The sequence below is a fragment of the Hyperolius riggenbachi genome, chromosome 7, assembly GCF_040937935.1.
Source record: "Hyperolius riggenbachi isolate aHypRig1 chromosome 7, aHypRig1.pri, whole genome shotgun sequence".
Lineage (NCBI taxonomy): Eukaryota > Metazoa > Chordata > Amphibia > Anura > Hyperoliidae > Hyperolius > Hyperolius riggenbachi.
In genome coordinates, this window is record NC_090652.1 from 176,123,892 (window position 1) to 176,143,255 (window position 19,364).

The 19,364-nt window shown below is 45.6% G+C and overlaps 1 protein-coding gene across 1 annotated transcript in view; it reads right to left on the reverse strand.

Annotated features, from left to right (window-relative positions):
- STAT1 (signal transducer and activator of transcription 1) overlaps positions 1–19,364 on the reverse strand; it is a 1,171,385-nt gene that overhangs the window by 99,652 nt on the left and 1,052,369 nt on the right. The window lies entirely within an intron of this gene.

The window sequence follows — 19,364 nt, forward strand, 5'->3', positions numbered from 1 at the left end:
GGATTATTAGGAACTACAAAACCAATTCCACAATTGTCTGCTAAACAAGTTCTGCTTTATTAAATGTTGCTATACAAAATACCCCAAAACCCATTAAAAACAGGCAGTTCCTGCGGTGCTAACACACTACGCTGTATCACAGCCGGCTGTGTCAATCACTGCAGCACACATGTCACGCTCATACACACATAAGGCAGTCCTCGTCACTCCCGGGAGTATTTGATAGAAACAATTGCATGCTACTTATTGGTCCTCCACTCTCTGAATTAGCGACAAAGGTCTGGACATGTATGGTGAAATCGCTCCATAGATGCACAAAACGTGAGGCTGCTCATCCAAGCTATCCCAGTTCACACAAAGTTAGCAGCTAAGCGCTTAGATTAGTTGAATCAGAAGCACATTCAAAACTGTTTGCACAAGCATAGTTTGCCGCTGAGGGCTCTCACCACCTCCACGGCATAAGTCCTGCTTTCCAGATAGCTGTGTTTGCAGCTCCGCTTGTTCCAGCCGCTTATTGGGCTCCGTCCACTCTGCGCTTCTATTGACCGTGCTGTGTGCCTAGAGCATGCCTGCAGTCACACTCATGCAGTGCACAGCGTGATACTCCACCAGAACAGGATGTGATGTCACCGCCCTGCCCGCACCATCACTAGTATCGGCCGCCCACCGGCCTTCGTCTGATGATAGTGGGCGGTTGTTTCTACTGTGTTTAAAAAGTCCCAGCTATGCTATTCATTTGCATACTCCTCCCTAAAACGGCTTGTCTTTACTTTTCTCCATTATTCTGCTATTGGACATCCAGTTTTGTAATCAAAGGCCAAGCGATACAGGTTCAGTACATTCAGAAGCCGATTCTTATGCTACATCACTCGTATTAACTGTAGTTGTAGTGGCTTCAAACGGTGATCGTTTTTCAACTGTCACACATCATTCAACCGCACACCACACATACAACAACGGTTGCCCCGACATCATCTTGACTCTTTTTATGGATCATTGATCTAAGTGGAATGGGTCAACTGGCAAAATAATGTATTACCACAAACACCCTTTTTGAGCAGTTAACATGGAAGAAAAGGAGCCAGGGGGATATCAGAATTCAAACCATGGGGGATCACTGTTCCCAATCTAAAAATCCAGCTCGATTCTATCGATTCATAACTTCCTATCAAGGTCACCACCTCTAGAGGGTATCTGCATTTTAACCACTTGCCGACCGCCCACTGCACATTGGCGGCGGCAAAGTGGCAGCCCCAGGACCACGTAACGCACATTGGCGTTGGGTCCTGGGACACTGTGTTGCCGGGGACCGCGCGCTGGGATGCGCGTGCATCCACCGGCAATAGGCTCCACTCACCCGCGACGTCAACCCGCCGGCTAAGTGGAAGCGCCCTCAGACCCCCCCTGCCCACCCCTCAGACCACTGTTTGCACCCAATCACCCCCGTAATCACCGATCAATCACTCCCTGTCACTATCTGTCAACGCTATTTTTTTTTGTAGTCCCTAAACTGCCCCCTGGAGACTCCTGATCACCCCCCACCCCTCAGATTCTCCCTAGACCCCCCCCCCCCGTGTACTGTATGCATCTATCCCCTCTGATCACCTGTCAATCACCTGTCAATCACCCATCAATCACCCCCTGTCACTGCCACCCATCAATCAGCCCCTAACCTGCCCCTTGCGGGCAATCTGATCACCCACCCACACTATTAGATTGCCTGCAGACTCAACGTCAGATCACCTCCCAAGTGCACTGTTTGCATCTGTTCTCTCCTCTAAACACCCACTAATTACCCATCAATCACCCCCTATCACCACCTGTCACTGTTACCCATCAGATTAGCCCCTAATCTGCCCCTTGCGGGCACCCAATCACCCGCCCACACGCTCAGATTGCCCTCAGACCCCCCTTATCAATTCGCCCGTGCATTATTTACATCTGTTCTTCCCTGTAATAACCCACTGATCACCTGTCAATCACCTATCAACCACCCCCTGTCACTGCCACCCATCAATCACCCCTTGTCACTGCCACCCATCAATCAGCCCCTAACCTGCCCCTTGCGGGCAATCTGATCACCCACCCACACCATTAGATCGCCTGCAGACCCGACGTCAGATCACCTCCCAAGTGCACTGTTTACATCTGTTCTCTCCTCTAAACACCTACTAATTACCCATCAATCACCCCCTATCACCACCTGTCACTGTTACCCATCAGATTAGACCCTAATCTGCCCTGTGCGGGCACCCAATCACCCGCCCACACGCTCAGATTACCCTCAGACCCCCCCTTATCAATTCGCCAGTGCATTATTTACATCTGTTCTTCCCTGTAATAACCCACTGATCACCTGTTAATCACCTATCAATCACCCCCTGTCACTGCCACCCATCAATCACCCCCTGTCACTGCCACCCATCAATCAGCCCCTAACCTGTCCCTTGCGGGCAATCTGATCACCCACCCACACCATCAGATCGCCTGCAGACCCGACGTCAGATCACCTCCCAAGTGCACTGTTTACATCTGTTCTCTCCTCTAAACACCCACTAATTACCCATCAATCACCCCCTATCACCACCTGTCACTGTTACCCATCAGATTAGACCCTAATCTGCTCCTTGCGGGCACCCAATCACCGGCCCACACGCTCAGATTGCCCTCAGACCCCCCCCCCCTTATCAATTCGCCAGTGCATTATTTACATCTGTTCTTCCCTGTAATAACCCACTGATCACCTGTCAATCACCTATCAATCACCCATCAATCACGCCCTGTCACTGCCACCCATCAATCACCCCCTGTCACCGCCACCCATCAATCAGCCCCTAACCTGCCCCTTGAGGGCAATCTGATCACCCACCCACACCATCAGATCGCCTGCAGACCCGCCGTCAGATCACCTCCCAATTGCATTGTTTACATCTGTTCTCTCCTCTAAACACCCACTAATTACCCAGCAATCAGCCCCTGTCACCACCTGTCACTGCTACCCATCAGATTAGACCCCTATCTGCCCCTAGGGCACCCAATCACCCGCCCACACCCTCAGAGTGCCCTCAGACCCCAGCCCTGATCACCTCGCCAGTGCATTGCTTGCATCTATTCCCCCCACTAATCACACCTTGAGACACCCATCAATCACCTCCTGTCACCACCTGTCACCCCCCAGCACACCTACCCATTAAATCAGGCCCTAATTTGCCCCGTGTGGGCTCCTGATCACTCGGCCAAACCCTCAGATCCCCCTCAGATCACCTCCCCAGTGCATTGATTGCATCTATTTTCCCCTCTAACCACCCCGAGACACCCATCAATCACCTCCTGTCACCCCCCTAGCACTCCTATCCATCAGATCAGGCCCAATACAACCTGTCATGTAAGAGGCCACCCTGCTTATGACCGGTTCCACAAAATTTGCCCCCTCATAGACCACCTGCCATCAAAATTTGTAGATGCTTATACCCCTGAACCGTCATTTTGAGACATTTGGTTTCCAGACTACTCACGGTTTTGGGCCCATAAAATGCCAGGGCAGTATAGGAACTCCACAAGTGACCCCTTTTTAGAAAAAAGACACCCCAAGGTATTCTGTTAGGTGTATGAAGAGTTCATAGAAGATTTTATTTTTTTGTCAAAAGTTAGCGGAAATTGATTTTTATTGTTTTTTCACAAAGTTTCATTTTTCACTAACTTGTGACAAAAAATAAAATCTTCTATGAACTCACCATACACCTAACGGAATACCTTGGGGTGTCTTCTTTCTAAAATGGGGTCACTTGTGGCGTTCCTATACTGCCCTGGCATTTTAGGGGCCCTAAACCGTGAGGAGTAGTCTAGAAAACAAATGCCTCAAAATTACCTGTGAATAGGACGTAGGGCCCCTTAGCGCACCTAGGCTGCAAAAAAGTGTCACACATGTCATATCGCCGTACTCAGGAGAAGTAGTGTAATGTGTTTTGGGGTGTATTTTTACACATACCCATGGTGAGTGGGAGAAATATCTCTGTAAATGGACAATTGTGTGTAAAAAAATCTAAAAATGGTCATTTACAGACATATTTCTCCCACCCAGCATGGGCATGTGTAAAAATACACCACAAAACACATTATACTACTTCTCCTGAGTACGGCAATACCACATGTGTGGCACTTTTTTGCAGCCTAACTGCGCTAAGGGGCCCAAAGTCCAATGAGCACCTTTAGGCTTTACAGGGGTGCTTACAATTTAGCACCCCCCAAAATGCCAGGACAGTAAACACACACCACAAATGACCCCATTTTGGAAAGTAGACACTTCAAGGTATTCAGAGAGGAGCATAGTGAGTCCGTGGCAAATTTCATTTTTTTTGTCGCAAGTTAGAAGTAATGGAAACTTTTTTTTTCTTTTTTTTTGTCACAAAGTGTCATTTTCCGCTAACTTGTGACAAAAAATAAAATCTTCTATGAACTCACCATGCCTCTCAGTGAATACTTTGGGATGTCTTCTTTCCAAAATGGGGTCATTTGGGGGGTATTTATAACATCCTGGAATTTTAGCACCTCGTGAAACATGACAGGTGGTCAGAAAAGAGATGCTTCAAAATGGGAAAATTCACTTTTGGCACCATAGTTTGTAAACGCTATAACTTTTACCCAAACCAATAAATATAGGCTGAATGGGTTTTTTTTTTAATCAAAAACATGTTTGTCCACATTTTTCGTGCTGCACGTCTACATCAATTTTACTTTATTTGAAAAATGTCAGCACAGAAAGTAAAAAAAAAAATCATTTTTTTGACAAAATTCATGTCTTTTTTGATGAATATAATAAAAAGTAAAATTGCAGCAGCAATCAAATAGCACCAAAAGAAAGCTGTATTAGTGACAAGAAAAGGAGGTAAAATTCATTTAGATGGTAGGTTGTATGCCCGAGCAATAAACCGTTAAAACTGCAGTGGTCTGAATGGAAAAAAAGGCTCTGGTCCTTAAGGGGTTTTATGACTGCAGTCCTTAAGTGGTTAATTATGCCTTTAGATTTCAAACCTTCAGGATTCTTTCCATGGTTAAGCTTAAAGTGCAGTCCCAGTGGGCTGGTTTCATAACCCTCATTTATATTACATACATGTTCCTGGATCCTTTGTTTGAGCACACGGGTAGTTTTACCGACGTAATTCAGTCCACAAGGACATGTTATCATATATACTAAATATGTGCTCTCACAATTGATGAACGTTTGTATTTCATATGTTTTTCTTCCCTGTGCATCATGAAATACATTTCGTCCGATCGCTCAAATGGCATACACTGCACTTTCCGCATTTATACATTCCCATCGGTCGCGTTGAAGGCCCCAACCACATTCTTGTAGATTGCGGCGTTACCGATCGATATTCAGATTTAACGAGCATATCTCGCAGATTCGGCACTCATTTCGCTGCCATCTTTGGATATTCACCTACCGCCTCAATTATTCGTGGATCTAGTCGCAGCAAGTGCCAGTGCTTTGCCATTATTTTCCTTAATTGATTACAATCTGTGCAGTATTGTGTCGCCAGCCTAATATGCTTGTCTTTCTGTCTATTGTCCTTGTTTTTTCCTGTCAGTAGATTTTCTCTAGAGGTCTCATCCACTCTACAGTGGCTTGCAAAAGTATTCGGCCCACTTGAAGTTTTCCACATTTTGTCACATTACTGCCACAAACATGAATCAATGTTATTGGAATTCCACATGAAAGACCAATACAAAGTGGTGTACACGAGAGAAGTGGAACGAAAATCATACATGATTCCAAACATTTTTTACAAATCAATAACTGCAAAGTGGGGCGTGCGTAATTATTCAGCCCCCTTTGGTCTGAGTGCCGTCAGTTGCCCATATACATTGCCTGATGAGTGCTAATGACTAAATCGAGTGCACCTGTGCGTAATCTATTGTCAGTACAAATACAGCTGCTCTGTGACGACCTCAGAGGTTGTCTAAGAGAATATTGGGAGCAACAACACCATGAAGTCCAAAGAACACATCAGACAGGTCAGGGATAAAGTTATTGAGAAATTTAAAGCAGGCTTAGGCTACAAAAAGATTTCCAAAGCCTTGAACATCCCACAGAGCACTGTTCAAGCGATCATACAGAAATGGAAGAAGTATGGAAGCATTGGAAGTATGGAAGAAGTAAACCTACCAAGACAAGGCCGTCCACCTAAACGCACAGGCTAAACAAGGAGAGCGCTGATCAGAAATGCAGTCAAGAGGCCCATGGTGACTCTGGACGAACTGCAGAGATCTACAGCTCAGGTGGGGGAATCTATCCATAGGACAACTATTAGTCATGCACTGCACAAAGTTGGCCTTTATGGAAGAGTGACAACAAGAAAGCCATTGTTAACAGAAAAGCATAAGAAGTCCTGTTTGCAGTTTGCCACAAGCTATGTGGGGTACACAGCAAACATGTGGAAGAAGGTGCTCTGGTCAGATGAGACCAAAGTGGAACTTTTTGGCCAAAATGCAAAACTCTATGTGTGGCAGAAAACTAACACTGCACATCACTCTGAACACATCATCCCCACTGCCAAATATGGTGGTGGCAGCATCATGCTCTGGGGGTGCTTCTCTTTAGCAGGAACAAGGAAGCTGGTCAGAGTTGATGGGAAGATAGATGGAGCCAATTACAGGGCAATCTTGGAAGGGCGGAGGTTCACCTTCCAGCAGGACAACGATCCTAAACATAAGGCCAGGGCAACAATGGAATGGTTTAAAACAAAACATATCCATGTGTTAGAATGGCCCAGTCAAAGTCCAGATCTAAATCTAATCGAGAATCTGTGGCAAGATCTGAAAACTGCTGTTCACAAACGCTGTCCATCTAATCTGACTGAGCTGGAGCTGTTTTGAAAAAAAGAATGAGCAAGGATTTCAGTCTCTAGATGTGCAAAGCTGGTAGAGACATACCCTAAAAGACTGGCAGCTGTAATTGCAGCAAAAGGTGGTTCTACACAGTATTGACTCAGGGGGCTGAATAATTATGCACACCCCACTTTGCAGTTATTTATTTTTAAAAAAATGTTTGGAATCATGTGTGATTTTCGTTCCACTTCTCATGTGTACACCACTTTGTATTGGTCTGTCACATAGAATTCCAATAAAATTGATTCATGTTTGTGGCAGTAATGTGACAAAATGTGGAAAACTTCAAGGGGGCCGCATACTTTTGCAAGCCACTGTATGTATTGCTCTGCTCAGGGTTTCATCATTGTACCCTCTATTTTTAAAACGGTCACACATATCTTTTGCCTCATGCTCATAGTCCCCCTTCTCAGTGCAGTTCCTGCGGACTCTAAGTAGCTGTCCTACTGGGATTCCCTGCAAGAGGGAAGGGGGATGAAAACTTGTTGCATGAAGCAAAGTGTTCCCTGCAGTCGGTTTCCTAAATGTCGTGGTCGTCAGTCTGTCACCTTCCTTACGGATCATCAAGTTCAGGTCTCCTTGTCATTGATTGTATATGTCAGGACGATGTTCCTATTGTTCATATTGAAATGGTCCAGGAACACCGCTAATTCCCCTTCTGTACCCCTCCAGACCAGGAAGACATCGTCCACATACCTTATCCAGGACGCGACGTGCGCCCCAAACGCTGCATTAGTGTACACCTCCTGACGCTCCCATAAGCCTTTCACGGGGGGTGGGGGGCCCCATCCAAAGTTTTGCAGGGGGCCCAGTGATGTCTAGTTACGCACCTGCTTTGGAGGTATATGATTCATACACTATTACTCAATGGTGCTCCATGAATTGTTTCTTTTTGAATATTGTAACATAGTTGTTAGGCTGTATTTTTGTTAAAACCTGTCACAAATCCCAGCAGATAGGCATGAAATGCTATGTGTCTTGCAATTGTACCATGTCTGACTTTGATGCTCCACAAATATAAAAAATTACTGGCCTGCTCCACCAGTGTAATACTTTAATGCTGCCACATCTCTCTTTAATGCTGCCACACCCCTCTGCGCCACACAGAGGTTGATAAAAGAACTGCTCCTCCAAGCCACACTGATAAAACACAGCCATTGTAATATCAATATTTCTAAATGCCACTGCTGAGGATATACCGTATATACTCGCATACAAGCCAAATTTTTGACCCCCAAAAAGGGGGCCAAAAGTTGGGGGGTCGGCTTGTACGCGAGTCTTGGGTGGTGGTAGTCCACGGCGCCCGCCCGTCCGCTCCCTCCGCGGCCGCCGCTGCTATTACCTGTTCAGCCGGTGGCCGCTTCCTCTAATCCGGGTGCCCCTCTCGCTCTGCTCTCCATCATGCGTATTAGTGTATCACAGCGGCGCGCCCGGCGCTGCTGCTGTGACGAGGCAGGAGAGAGCGTTTCCCCTGGTAACGGCGGGCGGGGGGGTTAGGGGGGATCGCTATACTGGGCACTATACTGGCTATACTGGGCACTATACTGGCTATACTGGGCACTTTACTGGCTAAACTGGGCACTATACTTGCTATACTGGGCACTATACTAGCTATACTGGGCACTATACTAGCTATACTGGGCACTATACTGGCTATACTGGGCACTATACTGGCTATACTGGACACTTTACTGGCTATACTGGGCACTATACTGGCTATACTGGGCACTATACTGGCTATACTGGGCACTTTACTAGCTATACTGGGCACTTTACTAGCTATACTGGGGCACTACCTACCCATACTGGGCACTATACTAGCTATACTGAGGCACTACCTACCCATACTGGGCACTATACTAGCTATACTGGGACACACTGGGGGGATCAAGCGGCCTGCACCAATCCAGCATTTCCTACCTCCGGCTTATATGGGGGTCAATCATTTTTCCCTGTTTTTTTAGGTAAACGTTGGGGGATCGGCTTATATGCGGGTCGGCTTATATGCGAGTATATACGGTATCACTTTGTATATTGTCTGTACTTGTATTTTAGAGATTGTTGTAAAACTGTGAAAGCCATATTCATCTGGAAAAATTATGGAGAAATATTGAGGCTACACCTCATATATCTGTACAGGGTATGCAGCTTGCTGCATGCGCTTACAGCAGATCATTAAGGCAGCGCATGTAATTCTGGGTCATATTGTTATCTGTTAATATCACATATCATGTGATGATTGCTTACAATTTAGGACGTGATTTTTTTTTATTTTTGGCTGGTTTTTTTTAGTCTACTATAAGGCTCTATGCATTTAGTTAAAAAAATCTTTTCAGTTTAGAGGGAAAATCATCCCTGTTAGGTAGTGATATATAATGATAAACCATTCCCATCCCCGAAGCATAGTTTATTTTAAAAGATTGTTAGTGTTTCTCATACCACATATAATGTTGATACAGGCTGCAGAATTAGTGACGCTTGATTGAGCTTATTTTTTTGCTGGTTTTGTTTTTGTTTTTTTTAGTGTTGACAATCGCAGTGTAGATTGTCTGCAGTTTCGAAATCTCCATACATATATACATACTCTTTTGGGGTACTTGATTTTATAATTTTTCAGTTGGAGGGAGGGGGTTCTGAAGAGGCCCCAATATCACCTAAAATTATTACATAGCTGGTCTAATGTAGGCTTCAACATGAAAAAAAAACGTAATACTTGAGCAAAAAGGGGAGGGAATGCTGGAGAGATGTTAGAATCACTCCTCAGGATTAGTTTTAGTGTTTGTGTATGGGTGTATGATGCTGAGTATGATGATGTGTGTTAGCAGTGTAAACGTGATGTGGATGTGAATGTGTAAAGATGAATATTATATTACTCGTGAACCATAGGAATTAGAACATGATCTCAAAATGAACCTAGTGGAAATTTCATCCTCTATACAATCCCTAAAGCCGCGTACTCACCGCCAGCGATGTCACATGAACGGAATGTCGCGTAGTATCGTCGGGAATCAGATTCGCCGTGTCTTGGTTAGGCTCGGGTGGTGTAGAGGATAAAGAGGACCATAAAAAGATGATTGTGACTTTTGCCCAAATTGAAAGAAACGTTGCTCGCACTTTTCCTTTTTGTTCACAGGATCCAAAAGAAGGGTTTTGTCCTGGAGATGTGGTGGTAGTTGTAGTAGTTCAGAGCCTGACTAGAGGGAGAAAGGCTGACCATTTCCCCTACGGGCCACTCACCAGGGTTGTGGCTGTGACGAGGACAGCTGTCCTGATGGGGGGGACCCCCACTTGGGTCCATGTGAGCAGAGTGAAGGTTCCAATTAGAGGTTGAGGAGATTAACGACAAAGGTGGTAGCCAGGCCACGAACAATCAGAGGTTGAGGAGATCAATGGCAAAAGTGGTAGCCAGGCCACGAACAAAGGAGGTGAATCAGTTATAAAGTCCTGGAAGATCGGCTACCTACAGCCTGAAGAAAACGATGGACTCTCTGAATGGAAGAGAGAGGAGAAGAAACTTTGCTTTTTGCTTTTCTTATTAATAATTAGCTTGTGAGGAAACGCGGAAAAACAGCCGCAAACACTCAGGGTAAGGCGGCTGTTTCTGCGTCTGACATGACAGCGCAACGCGGAAAAACCGCCGCTTGCCGCATGGGCAGAGCGGCGGAATCCGCATTGGACGCGGCGGAATCCGCGTTGGGTGCAGCGGATTCCGCGCAAGACAAGGTCACTGACAGCATGGGGGAACGCGGGGAAGCTGCCGCCTGCTCGGAAAGCAGTACGGCGGGCCCCGCGTTCAATTCAGCACATATATTGCAAGACATGTCTGGTGTGGCTGGGACTGTTAGTCCACACAGGTTCATGGCTGTTCATTTGCTGGTTGTCTGGCGTTGCGATCACAACGTGGTAGCACTCAGACCTGTCTGTATCTGTGTTCTAGCATAGTTTCCAAAGGTGTTGACGGCCACGGATCTCACACCTTAGCGTTAGGAAATTATACTGTATTATTTGTTATGACCTTCTGCTTGCCTGACTATTCTTCTGAACTCTAATCCTGTACCTTGCTATTCTGATACTCTGTTGCCGAACTCCGGCTCACCCTAGACTCCGCACCTGCCTCCTGATTCTGTACCTCGATATTTCTGATACCCTGTTGCCGAACCCTGCTTGTTTATTAGACCCAGCATCTGCTTTCTGAATCTGTACTGTATCTGTCTGTGTGGTTTCGACCTGGCTTGTCTGACCTCGAGAACTGACCTTACTGTTAGAGGCGGTTCCCAGCCCTGGTAGTGACACTCCCTCCGGAGTGTCACTCTCGGTTGTCCTTCCTACTCTCTGCCTGACTCCTCCCCCCGGGAGAGTTCAGGTCTTCGGAAGGAATTTGTGCAGTACTTCTTACTGCTCCGAGGCCTAGTCCTCTAAGTGTTACGGTTGCACCAAAACACTCCTACTTTACTCAGGTGTCTATCATTATCATAATTGATAATAGCAAGTTGCCATTATGATTTTGGTCCACTAGGGGAAATTGATAATTTATGTTACCGGCCGTTGCACCCTCCTGCTCCCACATGCTTCTTTACCAGTATAGTTCCGCCTACACCTGAAACTACACAAGCAGATTGCATAAAGATCATCCCTGTGGTGATTCCTGTCGCTCAGGTAGAAAATAAACACACAGGCGTTTATACACATAGAATGCATAAAAGGTCAATGACTGCAGACAGTACACAGACATAGGTAGATGTTACTCCAGCTAATGACCATCAGGGTATTACTTTCTGGTTCAACTCATCTAACACACAAGTGGCCACCTATCTCTTCCATGCATGCCAAATTCTTAAATGCCCTTCCTCCCTCCTGGAACCCCCCCCCCCCACACTAGATGATCAGTGGGGGGATTCCTGTAGCTCTTGGGGAGCTGTAGGATGGAACACAGGGAGACCATGGGGATACCAACCTGAAAGTGCTTTAAATAGGAAGGATAAAAAGGGGAGATCTTTAATAACAAGGATGAGCCTGTCCTGTAAACATGTCCTCAAAATTGAAAACCCAAGCCCAAATGATGCGGGCAGTTATATATTTGGCATACTTGATGGGAGAGGTGGACCTCCTAAATTCAGAACATTTTTTATTAAAGATATGTTTCAATAACCCAGAATATAAGCCGAACAGGCCTGATGAAGAAGTATCCCGCATGCATAATCCCCTGATAAAGCTGGATGAGATCCAAGGGGTTGTTGCTAAAGCAAACCCCACCTATGAGGATACCTTGGCCATTGAAACAGGTTTCTCACACACAAATCTATGGTTGGAATGGATGAAGTACACTGCATGTGAGCACAATATGTCTGACTGTTATGTTTGTGGGGGCGCTAGGCCTCATCTGGGAACAGACCCTCTCCCTCTCCCTGAGGGTGGAGAGGAATGTTTCCTTAGCCTTTACACAGGTACAAATACAACAGATCCCAAGTGTGAAAAATGGAAAAATGAATAACTGTGATGATTTGCTCAGCTGCCTGTGCAGGCAGGCAGCCTTTTGACCATTGTGTAGGTTTGCATGCTGCAGGACTCTGGAAAGAAGAGCTTCTGTCAGTTTTGCAGCTTGTGCTTGCAGAGGAATTTGCATACGTTGTCATGCAAATTGCCTGGCCACATTCATTGGAGGCGTGTACTATAAGTACTATGTCTTTCCCACAATGCTTCGCTGGTCATAAGGATTTCGTCCTATGTAACACTCCTGGTGGGGTGTCAGCCTTACTCTCTGTTTGAAGATCAGCTTAGAGTAATTCCTGGAAACTGTGCTAGGCAGATTTCCCTAGTGCAGTTAGGATTGTTTATCTGTTTTGTTTGTCTGTTGCGATTGTCCTGTCCCAGCGGTGGTCGATAGGAAGTCGTTCTGATCTCTGTTCTTGGTGCATAGCTGGTGCAGCGGTTGCTACCAGCTATCTCTTCTGTTCTGCCTCTCTGGATCGCGCTAGCCACTTTTCGCTAGCTCTGTGGATCCTTCTGTTCTGTCTCCTGGGATCGCGCTAGCCACTTTTCGCTTGCGCTGTGGATCCTTCTGTTCTGTCTCCTGGGATCGCGCTAGCCACTTTTCGCTAGTGCTATGGATCCTTCTGTTCTGCTACTCTGTACCTGGATTGCGCTAGCCACTTTTCGCTGGTGCTGTGGATCCTATCTCTCGCTTGTCCCTGTTTTCGTGTGTCTGTCTTGTCTGCTACGACCGCTTGCTGGAGGCTCGGTGAGGTAACCGTTAAGCAAGCGTTCGCGTCCTCTGTTTCATGTTTGTCTGTCGATGGTTAGTTAGGCGTGCTTGTCTCTATTGTGCTTATCACGTGGAGACCGCGCATAACCGCTTGCACTGTTGCGAATGAGTGCGGTGTTCGCGGTTAGCTAGTGTTTGTTATTTTCCGCATCTTCTCATTGTATTATTTTCTGTGCCTTTGCTACCCTCGTATTCTATTCTGATCTGCCTTGTGTCACGTCTGGCGAGCGCACCTCTCGCGATCGCGTTCCTGTTTCATATCTGCTGTTGTGTGTGCACTGTCGCGGGGTGGCGACTAGGTTGGCGCACACACATACAACCTGTCCCTTTGCTCGTTCTCATTCGCAATCGCCTCTCTTGCGATTGCGTTCTGCGCTTCGTACAAATTCCTGTCTGGCATTCGTGGAGGTACAGAGGATTGGTTCCTCTGCACTCCCCAGCGCCATCTGCCGACAGGAATTTTCCCTCTACGGGTGCGTAGCACCTTTTGCTGGGTGCCTGCAAATATACGCTTGTGGAGGATTTCCGCCGTATCAGTGCACACGTTGTGCGCTGATCACGGAGAAAGTTCCACAATCGTTACAATATCCCATTCTTTCTGGGACTATTAAACTTGATTTACCAGTCACCATTTATAAAGGTAATTATACATGTTATGCCAGTTATAAAGGAGAAGGACAAAAGGTAGGTAATCTCTCCACTGGCTACTGTGCAAACTATAGCGTTCTGCCCATCAAGAAACTGTACAAACAGACCCACTTTATAGGAGACATTTACTGGATCTGTGGAGACATGAAGCTGAGACCTAAACTACCACAGGTATGGTCAGGTGAGTGTGCTCTCGCAAAAATCCTGATGCCCCTTCAGATATTTAGTGATATATCACATGCCATAGGTAATTCCCAGGGGAATTGGAAAAGGAGAGAGGTCAAAGAGAGTTGGGATCCGCATGTATATATTGATGCAATAGGGGTCCCAAGAAGGGTTCCTGATGAATTTAAAGCCCGGGAGCAGGTGGCTGCTGGGTTTGAATCGTTCCTCCTTCCAATAGTTACAATGAATAGAAATGTAGACTGGATTAACTACATTTATTATAATCAGCAAAGATTTGTTAATTATACCAAAGATGCCTTACAAGGCTTGGCTGTTGGCTGATGAACTGGGTCCAAACTCCCGCATGACCTTTCAAAACAGGGCGACTTTGGATATGTTAGCTGAGAAGGGTGGGGTTTATAAATGTATTGGCCTCTCTGATGCCTGTTGCACTTCCATTCCTGGCAACACAGATCCAAATGGGAAGGTGACAGAGGCCATAAAAAAGTTAAAGTCCCGTTCAATAGCATTAAAGAAGAACTCTGGTGTAGACACCTCCTGGTCAGACTTCTTTAATTTATCATGGCTGACCGGATGAATTAAAAACCTGTTGATAGTTATCCTGTGTATAATTGTTGCCATTTTTCTGATTTACCTGACATTCAGACTGCTCATGTGCTGTGTCCAAAAATGCACCCAACCTGCCCAAACGCCTGTCTATGTACAATATTTGGCCCTTAGGGCTAATAAGTATCCTACTGTCCCAGTTGAGGGTCACAAAGCAGATTAACCGTTAAATCACGGTTAAAAGAGGGGAAATGAAAGGATCGGACAGTTATCACTTCTTTATCATTCATTATTAGTTAATCAATATCTTTTGCTTGCTCATACACATATCCATATAAGAGAAGTAGGATAATATTGATATACTCATACAATTATAATACATAGCTTAGCACAGTAACCACAAGGCAAATATACATCACAGCTTGGCATAAATGCTTAGCCGGGAGCCATTTTGTCTCTCAGACGTCATAGGGTCTGCATAGGAGACAATGGATCTCTAGAATAAATCTGTCAGATAACATTCAGTATTTAGTTTATAGGTTACAAGTTACCAGCTATACAGAACAGGCTGTACCAATTGACTCCTTTTGATGTAGAAATTTAGTCTTTGAAGCACACACCGCAGGTTCCTCTTTTCCGCTCCACTTTAGACTACATCTGCATCAAAAACCCCCGAACACGTAACCACATTCTGGACGTACAGCCAGGAACACTTGCTTTAAGTTCCTGACAGCTAGTAGTTGGGAACAGTATAATGATACTTTTACTTATTTGCTATTATTTAATTGACACTTTTTTTTCCTTATACATACAATAAATAAATTTTTTCCTTATACATACAATAAATACGTAAGGAAATGAAATAAGCATTGATATATTCTATATATCCTTACATACTTATACATACAGCGAGATATCTGATAGGAAAATTACTGCTTAGTTAAGATGTGTTATTAAGATGTAGGTCATCTCTCCAGCACCTCTGTTTGAAGATGTGTTATTAGGATGTAGGTCATCTCTCTAGCACCTCTGTTTGAAGCCAACCACAAGAACATGTTTGTTACTGAATCCTATGTTAAAACCCATTCTAGCATCCTGCCACATATTCTGGGCATGATGCCAAGGAACAGTGTACCTGTCAATATTTCCTGTCTACATGTAATTCTGTAAAAGATGAACATTTAGGTGATTTTATAAATGACGTATAAGACTCCAGTATACTTTACGCATGTGCAAATGTTCTTTTCCTTTATTATAATTTTGTGGTTTTTGCCCTTTATAAGCCAAGGGCAGAATAAAGATTTCCGTTCCTATCCACGATACCTATCTCTGTGTATCATTTCATGTGAATGGGACCATCACATGTCATTTCTATTGGATCCAATTATATACTATGTGTTATTGTTAATTCTTAAATTTATTTTATAATAGTGGTTAAGTTACGATACGCTTTTATTTGAGCGATCGGACGAATGTATTTCATGATGCACGGGGAAGAAAAACATATGAAATACAAACGTTCATCAATTGTGAGAGCACATATTTAGTATATATGATAACATGTCCTTGTGGACTGAATTACGTCGGTAAAACTACCCGTATGCTCAAACAAAGGATCCAGGAACATGTATGTAATATAAATGAGGGTGATGAAACCAGCCCACTGGGACTGCACTTTAAGCTTAACCATGGAAAGAATCCTGAAGGTTTTGAAATTTAAAGGCATAATTAAAATGCAGATTCCCTCTAAAGGTGGTGACCTTGATAGGAAGTTAAGCCAGATAGAATCGAGCTGGATTTTTAGATTGGGAACAGTGATCCCCATGGTTTAAATTCTGATATCCCCCTGGCTCCTTTTCTTCCATGTTAATTTTTCTTCCATGTTAACTGCTCAAAAAGGGTGTTTGTGGTAATACATTCTTTTGCCAGTTGACCCATTCCACTTAGATCAATGATCCATAAAAAGAATCAAGATGATGTCGGTGCAACCGTTGTTGTATGTGTGGTGTGCGGCTGAATGATGTGTGAAAGTTGAAAAACGAGCACCGTTTGAAGCCACTACAGCTACAGTTAATACGAGTGATGTAGCATAAGAATCGGCTTCTGAATGCACTGAACCTGTATCGCTTGGCCTTTGATTACAAAACTGGATGTCCAATGGCAGTATAATGGAGAAAAGTAAAGATAAACACGCCCATGCCCTACATCATCCAGATGCGACAAACATGGCCGCACTGGAGCCGCGCACAGATCAAACCATCCCGCGAGGCGGGAAATCAGGAGCCGGCCCCCGCACCCTGATAGGCTCAGAAACATCACCCTGTGTGTGTATCCGCATCTATGCAGAGAGAGGAGACAGACCAGCAGCGAGAGAGCAGCGCTTGGAGCCAGGCAGGTGAGTTGTAAACAGTGCTTCCCGGCTGCTCGCTCTGCATCTGAGGGGGGAGCACGGAGGGCGGCCCGGGAGAGGGAGGGAGAGGTCGGGCTGCCCTCCCCGCGGCTCCGGCTCCCCCCTCCATTATAGGGGAGAGACAGCTACCTATCTAACCTATCCTGGGGGCACCTACCTAATCTAACCTACACTGGGGGGCACCTACCTAATCTAACCTACACTGGGGGGGGGGGGGCAGCTACCTATCTAACCTACACTGGGGAGCAGCTACCTATCTAACCTACACTGGGGGGCACCTACCTAATCTAACCTACACTGGGGGGCACCTACCTAATCTAACCTATACTGGGGGGGCACCTACCTAATCTAACCTACACTGGGGGGCACCTACCTAATCTAACCTATACTGAGGGGGCACCTACCTAATCCAACCTATACTGAGGGGGCAGCTACCTAATCTAACCTATACAGGGGGGCACCTACCTATCTAACCTATACTGAGGGGGCAGCTACCTAATCTAACCTATACAGGGGGGCACCTACCTATCTAACCTATACTGGGGGGCAGCTACCTATCTAACCTATAGTGGGGGGCAGCTACCTAATCTAACCTATACTGGGGGGCACCTACCTAATCTAACCTACACTGGGGGGCACCTACCTAATCTAACCTATACTGGAGGGCACCTACCTTATCTAACATACACTGGGGGGCACCTACCTAATCTAACCTACACTGGGGGGCAGCTACCTAATCTAACCTACACTGGGGGGCAGCTACCTATCTAACCTACACTGGGGGGCAGCTACCTATCTAACCTACACTGGGGGGCAGCTACCTATTCTAACCTATACTGGGGGGCAGCTACCTATCTAACCTATACTAGGGACACTTATCTAACCTGTATTGGGGGCACCTACCTAGCTAGCCTATACAGGTGGCCACTATACTGGCTACCTATATTGCAGGCACCTACCTAAAAAACCTATACTGGGGGCACCTACCTATCTAACCTATGCTGGGGGCAACTATTCTGGCTACCTATATTAGAGGCACCCACCTAGCTAAACTGTACTGGGGCACCTACCTATCTAACTTATACCGGGGGCGCCTGCCTATCTAACCTATACTGGGGGCAACTATACTGGCTACCTATACTGGAGGCACCTACCTGGCTAACCTATAGCGGGGGCAACTATACTGGCTCACCTATGCCTGGCTACCTATACTGGGGGGACCTATACTAAGTGCAACTAGACCTGGCTAACCTATACTGCGGGCACCCATACCTTGCTCGGAGGGTTCGCAATTTTTACACCCTCGCCCTGGGTGCATTTTAGCCTAGAAACTGCACTGCCTGGAGTTAACCCGTGTTTGTGAGTATATCGTTGTACTCTTCTCTATTTAACCCTTTACCATAACCTACTACACTATTTTTGGTTCTCGGTTCTTCTCTTTACATTTAATAAAGCAGATCTTGTTTAGCAGACAATTGTGGAATTGGTTTTTTAATGCAGATGGTTGATCACAATTGAATCCCCTGATTAAGGGTACATTATGCGTGCAATAATTTTGGCGCAGGATATTGTTGGTTGATGAGGATTATTAGGAACACCTGTTCAATTTCTCATTAATGCAATTATCTAATCAAGATCAGATGGCAGTTGTTTCAATGCATTTAGGGGTGTGGTCCTGGTCAAGACAATCTCCTGAACTCCAAACTGAATGTCAGAATGGAAAGAAAGATGATTTAAGCAATTTTGAGCGTGGCATGGTTGTTGGTGCCAGATGGGCGGGTCTGAATATTTCACAATCTGCTCAGTTACTGGGTTTTTCACGCACAACCATTTCTAGGGTTTACAAAAAATGGTGTGAAAAGAGAAACACATCCAGTATGCGGCAGTCCTGTGGGCAAAAATGCCTTGTTGATGCTAGAGGTCAGAGGAGCATGGGCCGACTGATTCAAGCTGATAGAAGAGCAACGTTGATGGAAATAACCACTCGTTACAACCGAGGTATGCAGCAAAGCATTTGTGAAGCCACAACACGCACAACCTTGAGGCGGATGGGCTACAACAGCAGAAGACCCCACCGATGTGATTGAACGGGAGCTTCGTGCCCTGGATGTGCATCCCACAAATCTCCATCAACTGCAAGATGCTATCCTATCAATATGGGCCAACATTTCAGCACCTTCTTGAATCACCACGTAGAATTAAGGAAGTTCTGAAGGCAAAAGGGGGTCACACACCGTTTTAGTATGGTTGTTCCTAATACTCCTTTAGGTGAGTGTATATCGGAGGGAGAGTGGGCACCACTGTCTAGTGCCATTTGTAATTACAAACAGGGCCTGATAACAAACCATAAGTCTTTACTAGGGCTGAAGGGTTCCAATTTAAATGCTTGTCCAAGCCATTAAGGAAGGACCTAGTCTCAAA